General features: G+C 44.3%; 1 pseudogene; it reads right to left on the bottom strand.

The window, feature by feature from the left end:
* Positions 1–11,712: 11,712 nt before the first annotated feature.
* LOC121153285 lies at positions 11,713–11,782 on the bottom strand (annotated as a pseudogene).
* Between the last annotated feature and the right edge of the window lie 6,613 nt (positions 11,783–18,395).

The raw sequence follows: 18,395 nt of genomic DNA on the forward strand, positions 1-18,395 counted from the left end.
TAGCATTCCTGAGGAACTGGTCACTTTCCGAGGGCCACAGCATGAGCCTGCCGGGCACGACATTGCTCCAGCTAGGCAGCTCAAGTAGGAGCCAGCCTCCTCGGAGAAGGGGAAATGCGCCGAGAGGGGAGCGGGTTCATGCCTGGCAGCAAGGAGGTCGGGGAGCAGGCGCTCACTGCAGGCTTGTTCCTAGGCTGTGTTATTTACAGTCCCCTGGCTTGGCACAGCCAAGGGCAGCTTCCAGGAAGACCCAGGGCTTCCACTCTAGCACGCCAAACCAGCACTAGCGAAGGATGGGCCAGCACCCAGGAGAGTGAGAGCTGCCAGTGCCCTTGTTGGCTGGCCCGCCAGCTGGCTGGCACAGGAAGCTGGCCTCCGGGGAGGATCCCTGTGCCTCGGGCCATGTGACACGCGACACTTACCACAGGACGGCCTGCCGGGCTATCCCAGTTCCACAAAAGCACACGTATTTTTAGCCATTCGCTCATCCACTCCGCAGTGACTCCCTGGGCGCCTACTGAGCTCCAGGCTGGGCAGGCTGAGGACTCTGACCCAGTTCCTGCCCCAGGAGGCACTCAGCTTGAAGCTGACATGGAAACAGATGCCCAGCCCCGAGGAGATGAAGACCTTGACCTCATGGTGTGAGCTGGGGTGGCCACTATCTTTGGAGCAGCTGGGACAGAGCCAGTCGCTTGGAGAGCCTCACACTGGGAGGGCTGACTCATTCACTCATTCATTTCCAGGGAAGTTAATTTATTCCATGATTACACACTCGCTCCATTGACTCATTTACTTGCCAATGCATTCTTTTATTCTTTAACTATAATATTCACCCATTTCATCGCCTGTTTATGCACTCATTATCATCGCATTCATTCATTTATTTAATTTACTCAGTTCATTTATTCCATTTTTCCCCTTTCACAGAACTGTTCATTTATCCACGCACTCCTTCCTTGATATGTTAATTAACTCTCTCATCCAATTATGCCTTGACACGCATTCACTCACTGAGCCATGCACTGACTCAGGCAGCTTTCATTGAGCCCGAGATTCCCAAGTTCCCGCCAGGATGCGCTGACTCACGGATTCGCGCATCGCCCTTGCGCGTCCATCTCAGCAGTGTGTGCGCAGTTGGCATCTCATCGCTCGGTCACACGATTTGTTTACCCACCAGGCAATGTTCAGTCACTGCTGAGCCATTGTTGAACCACTCCCCCACATTTCATTGCTTTATTTACCCAGAGATTTGCTCACTCACTACTTCACTGCATCATTCATTCTTTCCTTCTGTCACCGTTTATTTAGCTACTCACTCAACGCACATCCATGACATGTGCTCCATGTGCCAGGCACAAGGGGCACCACGGCGGGTAAGAGACGTATGTGTCCCACCCCCACGCCCCAGCATAAGACAGGGTAAGCCTGGTGCTTGTGTCATCTGCTGGACGGGAACAGCTCCTACACTTCACTATACTGCAACAGACCTAGATTACGGTCCGAGTTAGCAGTTGTCAGCAGTCTGGACCCCTAATACTTGCATTCCTTGCTCTAATCATGATTCCACGATTTCTCCTGTCAAAGTCACAGCACGAGCGGTGACGAGAAGGACGACTGACCTGGCACCGAAACTGCCAGGCCCGATGCCACACTCTGGTTAGCAGCTCGGGCTGCCAGGTGCAACTGCCTAACACCACTACCCCTGGGAGGCACAGTGCTCCAGAGGGCGTGCTCCAAGAACAAGCACAGGCGTGAGCCTGACCCACCCGGGCACCCTCTGGGAGCAGTCCGTGGGAGGAAGCTCCTCTGGCTGCCCCTCTCACTTCTCGCTTTCAAATGAAACAACACACAGCGTAGGCTAATCAGCACCATCAGCCCACTAAAATACAGGAGCAAAAGCAGTGAACATTTAGCTTCTTCCCCCAACTTGATTTTATGTAAGAAGAAACAAATAAAACCTTTTCAGATAAGTGGATTTCAGACAGTCTTGGGTTGATCATAATAATTCATTCACCAATTTTATCACTGGAATAGTCTCCATTTAATTTTCTTTCCATAGGGATTTTTTTAAAAATTATTACTTTGTACAATCACCAACAAATCATCTATTACCAAACAGTGGGGAAAATATTATTCATACCATTCTGTGGTCTCATTAAGCAGAGAAGAGCCGATCCAAGTTAATTGCATCCTAGCCTCCTGTCACTCTATTTTTATGAATATATTTTTTGCTTTTATTTTTTATAAAATACTAATTAACAAACTAATGAAACCAAGGATGCTCAACTAAGACCACGAATTGCCTACAGTCTCCTTAACTGAAGAGGTAGCAACCAGAATCTGGTTTTGCATGCAGCTCAGTTTAGCAGAATTCTTAACCATGTTTATCAAGGACATAATTTTGTATTTGGCTCATGCATCATGGCCTTTGTTTATCTTATGATTTCAAGAAGTTATTTAATTCATTAAAAAAAAAGTCACCACCCACAGAGGACAAACCAAAGACCAAACCAAGAATAAAAGCAATCTACTGAGGTCAATGTTGTGGTATAGAGGGTTAAGCCAGTGGCTGCAGATTGGCATCCCATATGGATACCAACAGGTGTCCCAGCTGATCTTCCAATGCACCTGGGAAAGCAGAGGACAACCCAGGTGTTTCAGCCCCGTGTCCTTGTGGTAAACCCAGATGAAGCTCCTGGCTTCAGCCTGCACAAGCCCAGGCCTTTTAGACCATTGTAGGGAGTGAAACAGAACATGAAAGATCTCCCTCTCACTTTAGCTTTCAAATAAATAGTCTTCAAAAAATAAAACAGCCCATGACTTACCCTGATCTCTACGCTCGCTGAGCTCAGCAGCAGCAGCCAGCCGCTGTCCTCATCCGCAAGCGCTGACAGCACCCTAGAGGCCTGTGGGAGAGAGCAGACGGACAGAGAAACGGGGTCTCCCCATCACTGGGCACACTGTATGCCCTCATGTAACTGCCTTTGCTTGTTTCCTGTTCAGTTTCAGCTCCTGTGAATTCAGGAATCAAGTACCCAAGGACTCGGTGCCAATTAAGACCAGAACATTCAGCACGAACCCTTTGTAGCTACTACTCCACATACTGTGAGAACAACTTTAACCTGTTTTCACCTGAACAGTCTTTCAGCACTGAAATTAATATTATTTGCTGTATAGCACAACCTCAAAATTAATGCACATTTAAAAATCTTTCTTTTTCCTTATTTGTGAATATGAATACTTCAAGAGCTTCCTGGAAAACTGGATGGGCACTACAGGGCAGCACCACCACCGACCCAGCACTGGCCCACCACCAGTCCAGATCGCAGTGCCGATTCAAGGCCCGGCTGCTCCACTTCCGATCCAGCTCCCTGCTAGTGTGCCAGAGAAGGCAGCAGAGGAAGACCCAAGCACCTGAGTTCCCACGGTCTTGGCTGGCCCAGCACAAGCAACTGTGGCCATCTGGGCAGTGAACCAGCATATGCAACGTCTCTCTCTGCCTTTCAAACAAACGAACAAATATTTTGCCTAAAAAATGTTTCCTACCAAAAAGACCCTGAAATCATAACACCCATTTTCCATCAGCGTTTTTAATTTTTTCTTGATTTGAGAGACAATGTGACAGAGACTGAGCAACAGTAAGTGCCCCACCTGCCACCTCACTTCCTAGCAATCCGAACGGCTCGAGCAGGATGGTCAACAGCTGCCAGGGGATATCCAGCTCTCCCAAGCACAGTTGTCTTTAGCACGAAACTGCTTAAATGCCTCTGCAAACCACAGAGGGGACCGCCACCCCGTGTGTTCACCTGTCGTGTCCATCCGCATGCATGATCCTCTGAAGCTGCCCGCGGACTAGCCCCCCCACTCCTGGCCACGGTGCTCACTGTTGTGCTGTTGGACCCCCCAGCTGAAATGTGTCCCACTTACACCTGTAGTACATGGGCCTCTCCAGAGCTCAACTTGAACCTGTTTGGGTGTTAAACAATGAGCAGCCAGGAACCAAGCACCCTTAGCCACAAAAACACCAACTTTCCCAGCAAAGAATAACCAGGTTCTTACAGGGCAGGGGATGAAAATGGGACAAGAGATTTCTGGAACTGAACAGAAAAGCTACGAGTTTGGTTTTTCTTCTCCCCCCCCTCCCTTGTTCTTCATTTGTGCTAAATTGGGTTAATTTCAGTTCACAAAACATTCTCATCATGGGCTATTTTATTGCATGGTCCTTTAAAATTCAATTATCTTTTTTAATGACAGAGTGGAAACCATGAAACAATCACCCAAACCAAGAACTTGGTCACGTACATCACATGGTGTGCTCCATAGCCATAGGGATAAGATCTTCATGACTGGAGAGGAATTCAATTAGTTAGGGGACATCCGCCCTGTGCTGCGCACAGAGGACGGTCACAATGGAAAGACCTGGGTGCTGTTTCCATCTAGAGAACACAAGGTGCCTGTCAGAGAACTTAATAAACAATGAGCTATGTTCCTGGTGCAGGCGCAGGGTAGTAAAGGAACTACCGAGTGATCCACTGGAGCATCTGTACGCCACACTGGGATGGAGCAGACTTTGCTCCTTCACTACGGGGCCTCCGGTGCTACCTGGACACATCCATGGGCCCTTACGAATAAGGCCTTCACTAATTATATTCCACACTTCCTAATCACGCACTCCACACGTGGAACAAAACCTCCCAAAAGATAAAAAAAGGAAACTTCCACTTAATACTCACATTGAATCACAAAGATCTTTGTGGCTCCAGAAGGACTATCGGAGCGAAGGCGTCCGTGCTGTGGAGTTGAAGACAGACAGCAAAACCCGTGTGAACAAGGAAATGAACACTCATTGCTTCATAACTTCACACAGCGAACAGGGCATCTCCTCGCAACGCTACACAATCAGGGACTGATTAGTTTGTGAAATTAATTGCTTCTGCTTTAATTAATAAAAAGAAACAAATTTAAGGCTACCACTGTCCCAGAGCACTATGATTGCATGAGGGGTCTTTCATGAAAAAAAAAAAAAAACCTCAATATAACTTCAAAATAAAATCATTGTATTTCAGTATTTTACATGAAACTTTGTATTTTTGTATTTTGTATTTTTGATGCAAATGAAGAACACATCTAGCTTGTTTTTAAACACGCCCCAGTGTCCCAGGATTACATAAAGACAATGTAAAGCCAGGTAGACAGATCAAACACAGCCCCGAGCCTGGTGCAAAGCAGGCTCCTCGGCCTCTGGTCCTGCTGTCACACGCTCTTCTTCCTCTGTTGGTTAAAGCATGCTGACTCCCACGGACATGAACCACCCGCCCCAGGACTAGAACTCAGTGCCCCTCTTACAAGGTCAAGGTTACCAGCATGGACAGGAGCAAACAACTGCCAGGAAGAATCACGCATCTGGGACTCCAGTGGGCAGAAGCCAACCAGAGTCAGAATAATCTCAACCTCTGCATCACTTCCTTTACCAAACTTAAAAACTAAATCTCTACTTTTGCTTAATTAATTCAAGCATTAATTTCGAGTTACAATTAGGGACCTATAAATTCATCACCCGAGTGGAGAACAGCAGTTGTAGGAGCACAGTGCACTAAGTTGCCACCTGCAACGAGAGATCCCATGTGAACAGCAGTGTGAGTCCAGCTGCTGCACTTCCAACCGAGCCCACAATAAATGCTCAAAGGCAGGCAGCAGAAGATGGCCCAAGTGCTTAGGTGACTGTCATCCACAAGAGACCCGGATGGAGCTCCAGCTCCTGGCTTGCACTTGGCCCAGCCCTGACTGCTGCAGCCATTTGGCGAGTGAACCAGTGGATGGAAGATTCTCTATCTTTCCATCTCCCTGTAACACTATCTTTAAAATAAAATAAACACACTTTTTAAAGTCAAAAGATGTCTACAAGACATCATTTTCCATGCCTTCAGCCTTATACCAACCCATCTCAACCTCGGGACCTTATTCGTGCAAATGTAGATCTGTGGAAATGCTTGTTTCAATGTAATCTCACCTGATCCTACTTTATTCATAATTCATAAAGGACCTTGGCCAAATACCCATTCTTTTTGAAGAAATAAAATAATGTCAAAACTCTTTAAAGATAAATACATGTTATAGTGCCTATTCATATTCTCACTATCCAAAAACTTGTAAGAGTCAAAACGTTTGTCTTCAGAAGTACATGCTGTCAGAAACTGGTATTTCCAGACATGTCCATTATCGGCCCTGTCCCATTTAGCTAACTCGGTTTGCAGTGATTCGTGACAGATAAAGCATGTAACTCCAGGCGCCCAAGGCAATGACACTGATCGCAGGAACACATGCACACTCGCTTATCGCCGAGTGGACGCAGACGCCCCGATTCGGAACACGATGTTTATGGGCCTCGGAGATCTTGTTGTGTAACAAATGTTTGTCACTGGCCCTTTTGAATTTAAATAGCACTTAGACTTTTACATGAACAACCTTCCTGGTTAAGAATAAAACACCAGGAATCTAACGACAACCCAGGACACCAAAATGAATGATTCATACATCTGTCTATGTATGCTTCATTCGGAGAGACAAAAAACATATTAATAAATACCAACTTCTCCAAAATAGATAACCATTTGCTTAATAACACTGCAGTTGGCTAGGCATGGTCATGCTTTATTTATTCCTAACCCAGGAACTCCATGGACTCTTTTATCTGTAACAATAAGACCATTACCCATGAGCCATAAAAGTACAATAGGAGACCAAAACATGGCAGCAACTGCCTAGCGTATGATTTCCAACACTGCAATAAACCACTGTTCCTTAACACTGGAGTTCAAACTTCCTGACACATGTCACTCATGACCTGTGACTCAGCTGGCATGAATCTTCATCACTCAATAATACATCTTTCTTCATTTACACCTTGTCTAACCATCTATCCTTTCATTTACCACAAAGCAATCAACAAATATATATGAATCCAAAATCTAACCAAAAAGCAATCCGTGATGGCTCTACAATCACCTACTGATCATTTCCCATACAAATTAAATCTGCCTGCGGAGTTCATGTCATGTCCCACGTACGCATTGTGGAGTGTGACATACATCAGACCAGCATGTGCTGGTCACTGGCACACAGCAGCACTTCTTTGATTCCATTTTCTCCTTGAGAAAACACTGAGCACTCTGACACGGCCCAAGTCAAGGTCATAATTCTGAGACGCTCTTTTGGAAATGTCTCCATGACCCAAAGGGCGTGGTGCCTGTCCCAACAACGCAAGGGAGAGAAGGAAGGATTTAAGACGCTCATCTCAGTAGTTCTCATATCCCGTTAGGAGGTACTGATTGACTGTAATGTTTGCCATATTCTTCATCAAACGCTGAACTTAAAATTGATCAAATGGTGATTGATCACTGATACTTAAAGAGGTTAAAACCATAGGCCCGTCTAATCCACTCCAAAAATACATGACTAGCATTCATTTCCTTGCCATATACGTTAGCAATTAAAGCCTTCCTCACTGTTATCACCTTCAATCACTGCGACATGCTGACGGATCCCTGCACTGATTCACTTAAACACAAGAAGCCGTGTAGACCGGAACCCCGGAAGCCGGGAGTGCCTGCACTGCCATCACGGCCACGCCGACAGAAGCTCTGACTGCACCTCCGTAACAGCAGACCTCAGACCTCCAGACACGAGTACTCACTCGTCAGAATACTACTCGGACATCAAACATTATTTTTTTAAACCATAAGTTCACTAGTAAAAAATAATTAAGAGTCACAAAAACTTGGAAATAGAGCCTCAGATATCTCTATGCCTGTCTATAAAATTATTGCTCATGGAAATGTTTTCTTTCATTCATTACCAACTTGTTCTATAGTTACATTGACATAATGCTTTAAATTAATCCCCTTTTTACAATCATGTCAAGGGTTACCCTACATGATTATATTTCGTACTTTTTGAACAATGGTGTGAATATTTCCTTTATAATAGCTGAGCGAGGAGAGGACACTGAGAGTGGCGTTCCCATCCAGTGGGCACACATGTGCACCTGCCAAGTGCTGCCTTGGGCTACAAGGGACTTGTGTGCCCGAGTGGCTTGCCCGAGTGCTTGCCCTGTGAGCTGTCAGACCGGCCAGGCCGCCAACTCTATTCCTAGCTTGGTCTCCATGTTTCCAACCCAGTCACAGTCACACAGTCACACTGCAGAGGAAAACGCTGATGTCAGCCACCATTTATTTCATCATCCATCTTCTGTAGACTCATTTTATTTTCTATTGATAAAATAAGTAATTTTGAATTTGCTTCTGATCCAAATCATGACAACATCCATCACTTATCACTATTGATGTGCTTGCCAACCAAAGAGGTAACACACACACACACTCAGCTTTTCTTTGGATTTCTTTGTCTTCAATATCTTCAGCATTTCACACCTCCCCATATATTTTGATAATTAGACAAAGCTTAACTTTATTCACCATCATTTATTCATGTGCATGTTCGCTACTTCTTGCAATGATCTAATTAAAAAGCAAAATGAAAGGGTGTGCTTTCCTGCTGTCTGGAAACACAGGGAAGGTGTGAGACAGACGTCTGAGCTCCAGGCTCACACACAGCCAGTGGCCATCCCTGATCTGAGGCTGGTGGTCTCTTCCTCGCCCATTTCTACATTGGCTCTGAATCAATCAACCCATTCACTAACTCACTCATTTCTTAAATCATTACAAGTAACTCAAAGCTCGATCAATCACTAAAGAATCTTGACACTCCTGATCTGCATAAAAAACCATTCCAACACCAATACACCTCTTCCTTCACTACGCTTGGATTCTTACATACATCACCTAAATCAGAAGTTCAAGTACACTGCAGGGACCCAGCTGGCTACTGAGGAGTGTATTATATGCTTCTCAGTAGCTCATTAAACCCTCTTAAACAGACTGCCCACAGAGCACAAGGATTTGATAGTAATCCACATTGTCTCCTTGTGCTCAGTGCCCAAGAGAGCCAGGGAGGAATGCTCAACCCAACACCAGCATGTCTATGCTGTAGACCGTGGTTCAGAAGACGGTTACATGGGAGATGACCAGCTGCAGCTGATCCTTGCTTTCTAGCGTGACTTCGGAGTATGTTTCTTTCACTCCATTAGGAAAATGTGCCATTTCAAAGGCGCTCCTACACCAGAATGTAAACACAGTCAAATATTACACTGACTAGACCACCAGGCACGAGGTCACAGTATGTCATGTTTCTCTCGTGGATGTCACAGTTAATATTGGGATTTTTGTCCTTATCACTGATCGTTATAACGGGATAAACTCCCCCCAGCTAGACCATACTTCACAGTGCGACATTCTGAATGGGTCTAGTACACATTCCCTAATAACCAGAAACCTAAGTCATGAATCCAAATAAAACATGGCCATTGGGCATTTAAGAAAAAAATGAATAGATTGATTCTGGAGTTCTGTGCTGTTATATGAGGGCTCAAAGTCCTATACATATATGAGGGCATTTTCAAAAGTTTGTGAAAGTTGCAATTGATACAGAAACCTATTTTGGTGAAAGACAATTTTAAATCCATGCATAAAAGACTTCAAAATAATATAAAAAATATATGTCATTATGAAAATGAATCAAATTCAAAATTTTGCAGCAAAATAGATTTATCACAAAATTCCATGTTTTTATAAAAGTCTTCCTGATCTGCAACAACATATGTCTCACTGGCCCGTGAAGGTTCATGGCTCACTTTTGTGTTACTCACTGTTACACTGGCTATTAAACCATTAATTCCTCAAAAATAATAAAATAGACACGAGTCGTAAACTCAACTCTCAGTAGAATCACTTCTCACATTAATTAATCTTATATTAATATTGATTTGGGGCTCATTTGTTAGTCACTGTGACGCTGCATGTATTTATTACCAGGCCATAGAGAACGTTTCCAACTTCTTGACAATGTCATGACGAAAACCAAGAACAGAACACTGAGCGTACTTACACCTGCCTCTTTCTAAATGAAAGGGAATCTAACCATGTGACAAATGCACCCAGGAGCCCAGTGGGTGTGTTCTAACGGCCAGCTGGAGGTGAAGGCAAAGAACCCACCTGCTCTGCCGCTTCTGCCTTTCCTTGAGGCATTGATATTTATCAATACACAGTGACTTGTTTTTCTAAGCTGTGACTGACTCCAGGCAAGAATTCACTATCATTTATGAGTGCCTATATCAATAGTGGACATATTATTCACTTGGTTAATTTCTTAATCATCTCAAAGGGCATTCATGAGTTTTCTCCCACTATATGCTTTAGCAATGAACAATACCTTAAGCTCGTCAATCCCACCCACATTAACTGATCATTGCTGGTACACATTGATGGCGCTATGCTTTTCTAAATAAATCATACTGAATTAACTGAAAATGGAAAACTATCACCAGTTTGTCATCAGCTTTGGCTGACAACAGTTTACATTTACATTATCTCCCTCTACTGTGTATTTTGATAAACATTTCTGTTATAACCTTCTGTGTGTATTTGACTCGCTGTAACATTAAGAATGCATAAACACAAGGGTCAAAGGAAATTTAAGCAGAGGAAACGGAGTGTGTACTCACGCCGCTGCCATCCCGCAGCACCGGGACCACTGCACAACCCGGAAACCAGACGGTCCATCTAGACAGGACAGACAGAGTGCCTCTAAACATTTGGAAGCACCTCCACGGACCCCCGCTCCCCACCTGCCATCCCATCAGCCATGTAAGGCCATCGAGGACTGGAGTAAGTCCCTTTCATTGCTTGGCAAGCCACTCTGAATGCTTCATTGACACGCAAAAGAATCTTAAATCTCTTGTGCGCATCAGACCCCGAGGCCCAATTCTCACAGATGCCTGCTGCCCTCCAGGGTGTCCCCCAAAGGCTAGGCACACTGGCCCATGTCCTGGACCTCATCGCTCACCATCCACAGCCCAGAAGCTAGCGTCCTCCTCACAGATCCAGGCCTGACCCACAAGAAATCATGGAAAACAAGAGCCCCGTAGCCCCAGCAGAGTCACTCTCAGACCCACGCATCGCTATTACTGAACATGTTGACTTTTCACAAACGAACTGGAGAGCAGAACCCCTCATCCCTGTCTCCTATTCGGTCCCTGGGCCCCAGCTGGCCTGCTTCCACCACATTGCCCCATTTCTCCAACTGCACAATAAGAACAGTGATGGTTACTCACACTGGCCCCCACCTCGGGCTTCCAAGGCACAGGAGCAGGCACTCAGCCGGCGATGGTGGGGGACTCCTGAGTTCATCCAGAAGCACAGGATGGGGGGCTTCAGTCAAGACTTCAGACCTCACGTCCCTTGATTCCTGCAGGACACCTGTGATCCCAACAGTCACCAGGTTATTCTTAAGAAACTGAAGGAGTTCAGATTCACTGTTGACACCAGCATAAAGGCCATCTACAATTTGTGCAGTTGGGATCACCATTTGCCCAAGAACTGTCATACACCATGACTGTCGCTGGGTTTGGTGTTTGTATCAACAGTATTTAACATGGGTTACCAGTACAAATGGTACAATGTCATTTCTAGCTACTTAGGCAATGTTTTATCCATTTTATCTCAATTTACTTAAACAATTGCTCACTGATAACTTCACTGATCCAATCACAATAAAAGGGTGAAAGTGCATGGAACACATTACGGGCCTTCCTGTGTGCTGGACCTCAGAGTTCACGTGCCAGTCATCATCCACGATGCTCACACTGGCAGGTGTCATCACCGGTCCAAGAAAGGCCCATTGCTCCTTCCACCACTCTACATTACTGATTGGCTAACTAATTTGAAAATTATAATTTTACAACTCTATGATTGACTCAGGAGGCCTGCAATGCTTCCTACACTTCTAGAACCAACCTCACTTCAACAGGTATCTGTCACTAACTCTCCCTAATATTTTACATGTACATTAGTTCGCATAGGCTTCCCACAAACACGCCTGTGTGAGTTCTCCACCTTGGACTAACAGAGAGGGCATGCTTTCCCACAGAAAGCACACCAAGCAAGTGGAGGACTGTTTCTCACTGTTGCTCTTCAGGCTCCTGCAAGCTGTGGCCAGAGGGCTCGTGACCAAGGAGGAATGCTGAAATGGGTCCAAGCGGGTCCACTGTGCAAAATATAAACCACAATGAATGAGGAAGCAGCCACAGTGCATACAGCGGTCCACGCTCTATGTTGTGCATGGAGATGCACAGCAATGCCACAAACACTGTGTCCTTTTCTCCTACAAAGATGACCACCAATCAAATCACTTCATACAAGCTGCCCACATCACCTACTGTCAAAAAGGTAACATTTATTTAAAAGACACTTGGGGTTTTCATAACATAGGAACAATTGCGGGTTTTTGGATTTTGGTTTTTTTCCCTCATCATTCCATTTAGTAAAGAAAAATGCTTTATCGTACTCGTTTGCATATTTACAACATGTTTATTGGATACTGATCTAATAATAACAATAAATCAAAAACATCTAAACCCAGAGACCAGAACCAAGAACCCTGCATGTGCCTGAATGCATCTCCAGGGCCACATCGGCCACAGGAGATGGAAGGTGTGCCCTTATCAGGACCTCAGAGCTCCAGGCCCGGTCAGCACCGCTCCAGTGGTCAGCGCTGACCCAGAACCGGCCCGAGTTCTGCTATCGTCTACATGCATTATTGATTATTTCTTTGAGTCATAAAATATTTTTAGAATGCTAGCATGCATGAAAACTCGAGCAGAGCCTCACATTCCTCATCTGTCCAGCCAATCACTCTCATGTCAGTATCACTTTCGTTAATTATCTTCAGTTTTCCATCTATGTATTAATAGATGTGCTTCTGTGTGTCCTGCATTAGTCACAGGGCTGTAATTGTAGACTTTAATCATATTTCACACTCTACAGAGTGAGTCATACTGTGAGTAATCCTAAGAAGAGTGAGTAATTGTAAAGACTTAAAAAAAAAAAAAACACTCAAACTTTGGAAAGAACTTTCACCACCACTCCTGCTCATCTTGGGCCTTAATAAAACGTACAGGCGGCTACCCTGCAGGTGAGCCTGCAGAGGACAGCGCAGGACAGGAGCATCCAGGCCCTTCAGAGAGAGCAGGATAGAGCAAAGATTGAAAACCTCAGACTTCTGCTCCATGGGGCCTGAGTTTTCTCTTGCGCATTTCACTTGCTCCACTGAAATGATGTAGAATGCTTTCATGGTGTGTTACATATATGTGATTTTGCTATTAAAAAATCGACTAACCCAGAATAGTAACACCGACACTTCCACAATGGACCTATGATTCTTATACCAAGTAATAGAGTACTATTCACCCATTTATTTATAAGCAGCCATCTGTGCTTTCAATTTTTATTCACAACATTTTTTTAACTTCAACACATATGCTTATACTTGGGCAATGGTTCACTGCCATTTTCTATATGCATTTATTCATATCAGGCTAACGAATCTAGTATCAATCCATTGATCAAAATTCTAAAAAGTACCAGATCAACGCCAGGACACTCCCTTAGTCCATCCTTTGCATTTCTCAACAGAATCAATACTGACGGAGGGAGGTGACGAAGCGCTCGGATCCATGTGCTTCATTGCCCAGGGCTCAAGCACAGGCGGGCACTGCTGGCCCCCATTGGCTTGCATTTTCTACTTACGTTTTTACATCCTTGTGCCATTAACAATAAGGAAAATAAATCCATGGTTCAGAAAAAGCCAAGAAACTCTACCTACACAATTCATGTCCACATGGGCTACAGCTTTCATTAACTTATACCATTGTTGCACACACACATTTAACAGCATCATGGCAATACTTAATACTTAATGCTGAGTTACATTTAATGTGCTATTAACTGAAAGATAAAATTGTATGTCTATATCATGTTTCAGAGTCTACACATACATATTCATACTCAGTATGGAATGATTCAATATGGCTACTTTCCTCTTAAGATGAGACTCCCATTTTATAAGAATATGACACATGTATTGTCATTAGTCGTGGATGCCAGGCTGTACTATGGAGCTCTGGAATTGATTCCTCCAATATAACAGAATTCCTGAACACTTTTTATTAATACCATATATTCCTTTGAAACATGACTCAAGCCCTGACTCACCTTGGTCCCACGTGACCACACAAGAACTCAGGGTCTTCTGAAGGATGCAAGGTCACAGCCAATGAACAAGTGTAAGCAGTCTCTTCCAGGGCCCCTGACTCCCACCATTATAAATACGGTCTTTGAGTCTTTCATTAGTTTAAGGTAAAATGTCTTTTTCTTGAAATAAAACAGACTTCACAAGTAACTCTGTGCCATCTTCACTTCAAGACGTGAAACACGTGAGCAGCTCAGTGTGTATCCCACCTGATCAACACCGACTTCCCCATTGAACAATGGTTCACACTCTTCAACAAAGTTCCTTCGTACACTTGTTCATGTTTCTTGTCCAAGATTCTGCGATAACAGTATTAGAGCGCTGGGCTTCCTGACTATGCACAGTAAGAGGGACTGGGCAGCGTCCCACGCAAGCTGCTGCTCAGCATCCCATACATGCAATGTCCATCATGGGTGACTCACATGCCACAAACTGGGCCCAGATCTACAATTGCAGCTGCTCTTCTGGGATGACATTGCCCACTTGGTGAAACACTCCACTCACACCAAGAACTTCGTTACCCACCTTCATCCCCAAGCTCCAGGTAGAGACGGGACCAAGGGCTCGGGAGGGTGGACCCTGTGAAAACCACACAATAAGGACGCCACAGAGCCTTAACACTCATTCAGTCATTTTGCAATAACTGATTTAGAATATACACATGTTTCCCCTAATCCTGACATGAATATCATGTACAAGTGGCACTGCTTGTGTCACCCAAGCCGAAGGACAGGCCCCAGTCATGTGACATTTCAAGCTAGCGTTGGTATTTTCATAATAAATTAACAAAATTTTTTGACTCATGAAATTCTTAAATTGAATGTTTCTCATTTGCTCATTGGTCTAACTGTAACAGCAGAAAGAATCATAGCACAAAGATCAAACTGAGAGGCTTTTAGAGCCCTGACATGAGTGCTTAGGATGACCTCTGGCCTCACAGGCCTTATTTTGCAAATCAAAGTGCAAACATGTTTTATTCACTGTGTGTGGGTCACAGACAACACCAGCCTTCACCCTTATTCCACGTTACCCTCTCAATTTTCTTCATCTCTAAGAATAAAACATGATTGGGCCCGGCGCGGTGGCGCAAGTGGTTAAGTCCTCGCCTTGCACGCCCGGGATCCCATATGGGCGCTGGTTCTAATCCCGGCAGCCCCGCTTTCCTTCCAGCTCCCTGCCTGTGGCCTGGGAAAGCAGTCGAGGATGGCCCAGGGCTTTGGGACCCTGCACCCGCGTGGGAGACCCGGAAGAGGCTCCTGGCTTCGGACCGGCATAGTATCAGCCGTTGCGGCTCACTTGGGGAGTGAATCATCGGACGGAAGATCTTCCTCTCTGTATCTCCTCTCTGTATATCCGCCTTTCCAATAAAAAATAATAAAAATAAAATCTTTTTAAAAAATAAAATTATAAAAAAAAAAAAGAATAAAACATGATCCACAGCAACCCAAGAGCAGGTGGCTTGGCATTCCATATCAGCACACATCACATTCTGGAATCAACCTCTTGTGGCACATGATGAAACAAGCAAAATGACATCCCTAAAAGCCATACTCCTCTAGCACACCCATCCTGGAAAGTTCCAGTCCAAGAAAACGATAACAAGCATGGAGATGTTTGTTCCCCCACCTCACATTTTATTCACTCTATTTCCCTAACATATGTTTTAGTTTAGTTTAGTGATAAATAATGCCTGGTCATTTTAATCTCAATTTTCATATGCTTTTTTAAATTCCTATCCTTGGTTCTATTTCAATAATTTTAAAATTTCTCAAAATGTTTACTTAAGTTCATCTACACAAAAGCTAGAACAACATAGACACACACACACACACACACCCAGAGGCTCTTCCACCTATTGGTTCACTCTGTAAACGGCTATAGTAGTCAAGGCTGGATGAGGTGGAGAGCAGGAGCACAGAATTCCACCCAAGTCTATCATGTTGGCAGCAGGAGACCAAACACTTGAACAACAACTTACTGTTTCGCAAGAGACACCAGCAATATCTCCACTGGAGCTGGAGGAAGTGGTACTTGAACCAGCACACCAATAGGCGATGTAGGCACGGCCACATGTCAACTCCCTGTGTTACCATGTCTGCCACTTCAGAACTAAAAAGATCAAAAACAGAAACACGGTGTTCATGTGTGACTGGCACGCCACCAGGCTCACTGCTGGCCCAGGATCAACTCTATTCCATTCCTGCTCAATTCAGATTTGTTATTGATTACTTCTTAGTAAAGGAATACACAGAGATGTAAACACAAGAACAGGATTCTTGAACATCCACAGAGACCAAAGCTGGCTCATTTACGAAGCGTGGTGTTTCATATGGGGATGACTCAGTATAACGCTTCACACATCAATCTGATGTTGAATATTGGCAGGTTAGTCCTTCCTTGTTCTATTAACACTGTTTACTGAGACAGGGTGTACCTTTTGAAACCCGTCTAGACACTGACAGCAGCAATTACTCACACCGCTCTTAATTCTAACACAGGAGCAGCGGCCATGAAAGAAGGGGCCAACCGACTTGCACACATCCACTAAGACTGATATGTTCCTCCCACATCTTAGCCGTCGCCTGGTCCTCGGTTACATTCATTTAGAAACCCATTATTTGGAGATTTTCTGTTGCAGTTCATCTTAAGATGCAACTTTGCCTGACCCAGATGCTCAATACCATTTGTTAATTACATGCAGTCTACCTCGTTAGCCAAGCAGGTTAGAGTTATAACTTTCACTTCCTGGAACATCAATGCATCCCATAATTAATAACAGTGCATCATAATTCATCATTTATTTTACAATTTGACAAAGCTTCATCCCCTTTGTACACATGAATGTGTGTACATACAAGTGTGTGGAAAGTGTCAATATATTGATTACTTAATCATCTGATTATAATAGCAGAATGAAGATGAATGAACACTAAAAGCACGTTCTATGTGCCTGGTATCAGTCCACTGGACCACGAGAAACAAGGGGAAGGGCCGGAGTTCCTGACGGTCGGAATTCCGAGGCCCGGATGGCTTCATCTCACATGACCGACCTGTAACTGGGGTCATCGTCCATCAGAGACTGACCAGAGCTTCCTCCAACTCGTAACTTATTCTATGGATTAATTTAGATGCTTATTAACACATCAATTCACAGGCCTACAAACCACCAAACACCAAGAACAGCACTCACACTCTTGATATGTATTTAGAACCATTTAACATTGATATATTTGATGAAGTATCCTCAGTTTTTCACATATGAATTATCAACAGAATACCATCCTTGCTGTATTCATCACTGGGCTACAGCTGGCTTAGACTATGTCTCACATTTTGACTTTATCACAGTTTTTAATAATACATTGAATACTCTTACGCAGGCACAAGAAAACTAACTGTGGCTCAAGGTGCCTATTGCTGCTACTGCTGCTTGATTTCAAAGTTCAAACCTAGCTGGGGTAAACTCCCAAAATCAGCACAAAGTTATTTTAAGATGGAGATGGACTCTCTGCTGATCTTTGCATTTCACTTTTCGTTTAGTTGTGATTTGAAGGGTGTATGCTTCTTTGTTTCTGAAAGCACAAACAATTTAGAAGCTGCCATGGCCCAGGAAGTTGGGCACTGTCTATCCTCAGCCAATGCGCTCCCAGGACAGCACTGTTTTCTGCAGGAATTGGTAGTGCTCCATCAGCTCATGGTGTCAGTGCGTTTATGAATTCTCAAGGTTTACTGATCCTCACATTGATGTAATTATACAAATAATGGAAACGTCAAATGCACATTGTAATTCATATTCCCGGCCCCTGTCTCAGTGTCCTCCCAACACGGGGCGTGACTGGATTTCTCCTGTGACTAAGTTCAGGGTTGCAGACATGCGTGCCTTGTGTGCAACTTATATGCCCCCATGGCCATCACCAACCCAGGTGAGGTGTTCCTCACCTCCCACCATGTCTACACCGCCTACTCATTACTTCATTGCGTCAGGGATCATGACTTTAAGGCTTCTGAATCTCAAAAGCCAGGGAATAGCCTTGGTACTTCTAACCTTGTAAAGACTAATTCCAGCAATAACACACCGTGTCATTCATTAACTTTGCTTTTCACATACGCATTATAATACAACCCTTCATATTAATAATCTGATGTCTGTCTTAGCAGTGCAACTGGCTTTACTATGTATGAGTCTGAGAATT

Source organism: Ochotona curzoniae, unplaced genomic scaffold (genome assembly GCF_017591425.1).
Source record: "Ochotona curzoniae isolate NIBS_2020 unplaced genomic scaffold, NIBS_Ocur_1.0 contig_2688, whole genome shotgun sequence".
Classification (NCBI taxonomy): domain Eukaryota; kingdom Metazoa; phylum Chordata; class Mammalia; order Lagomorpha; family Ochotonidae; genus Ochotona; species Ochotona curzoniae.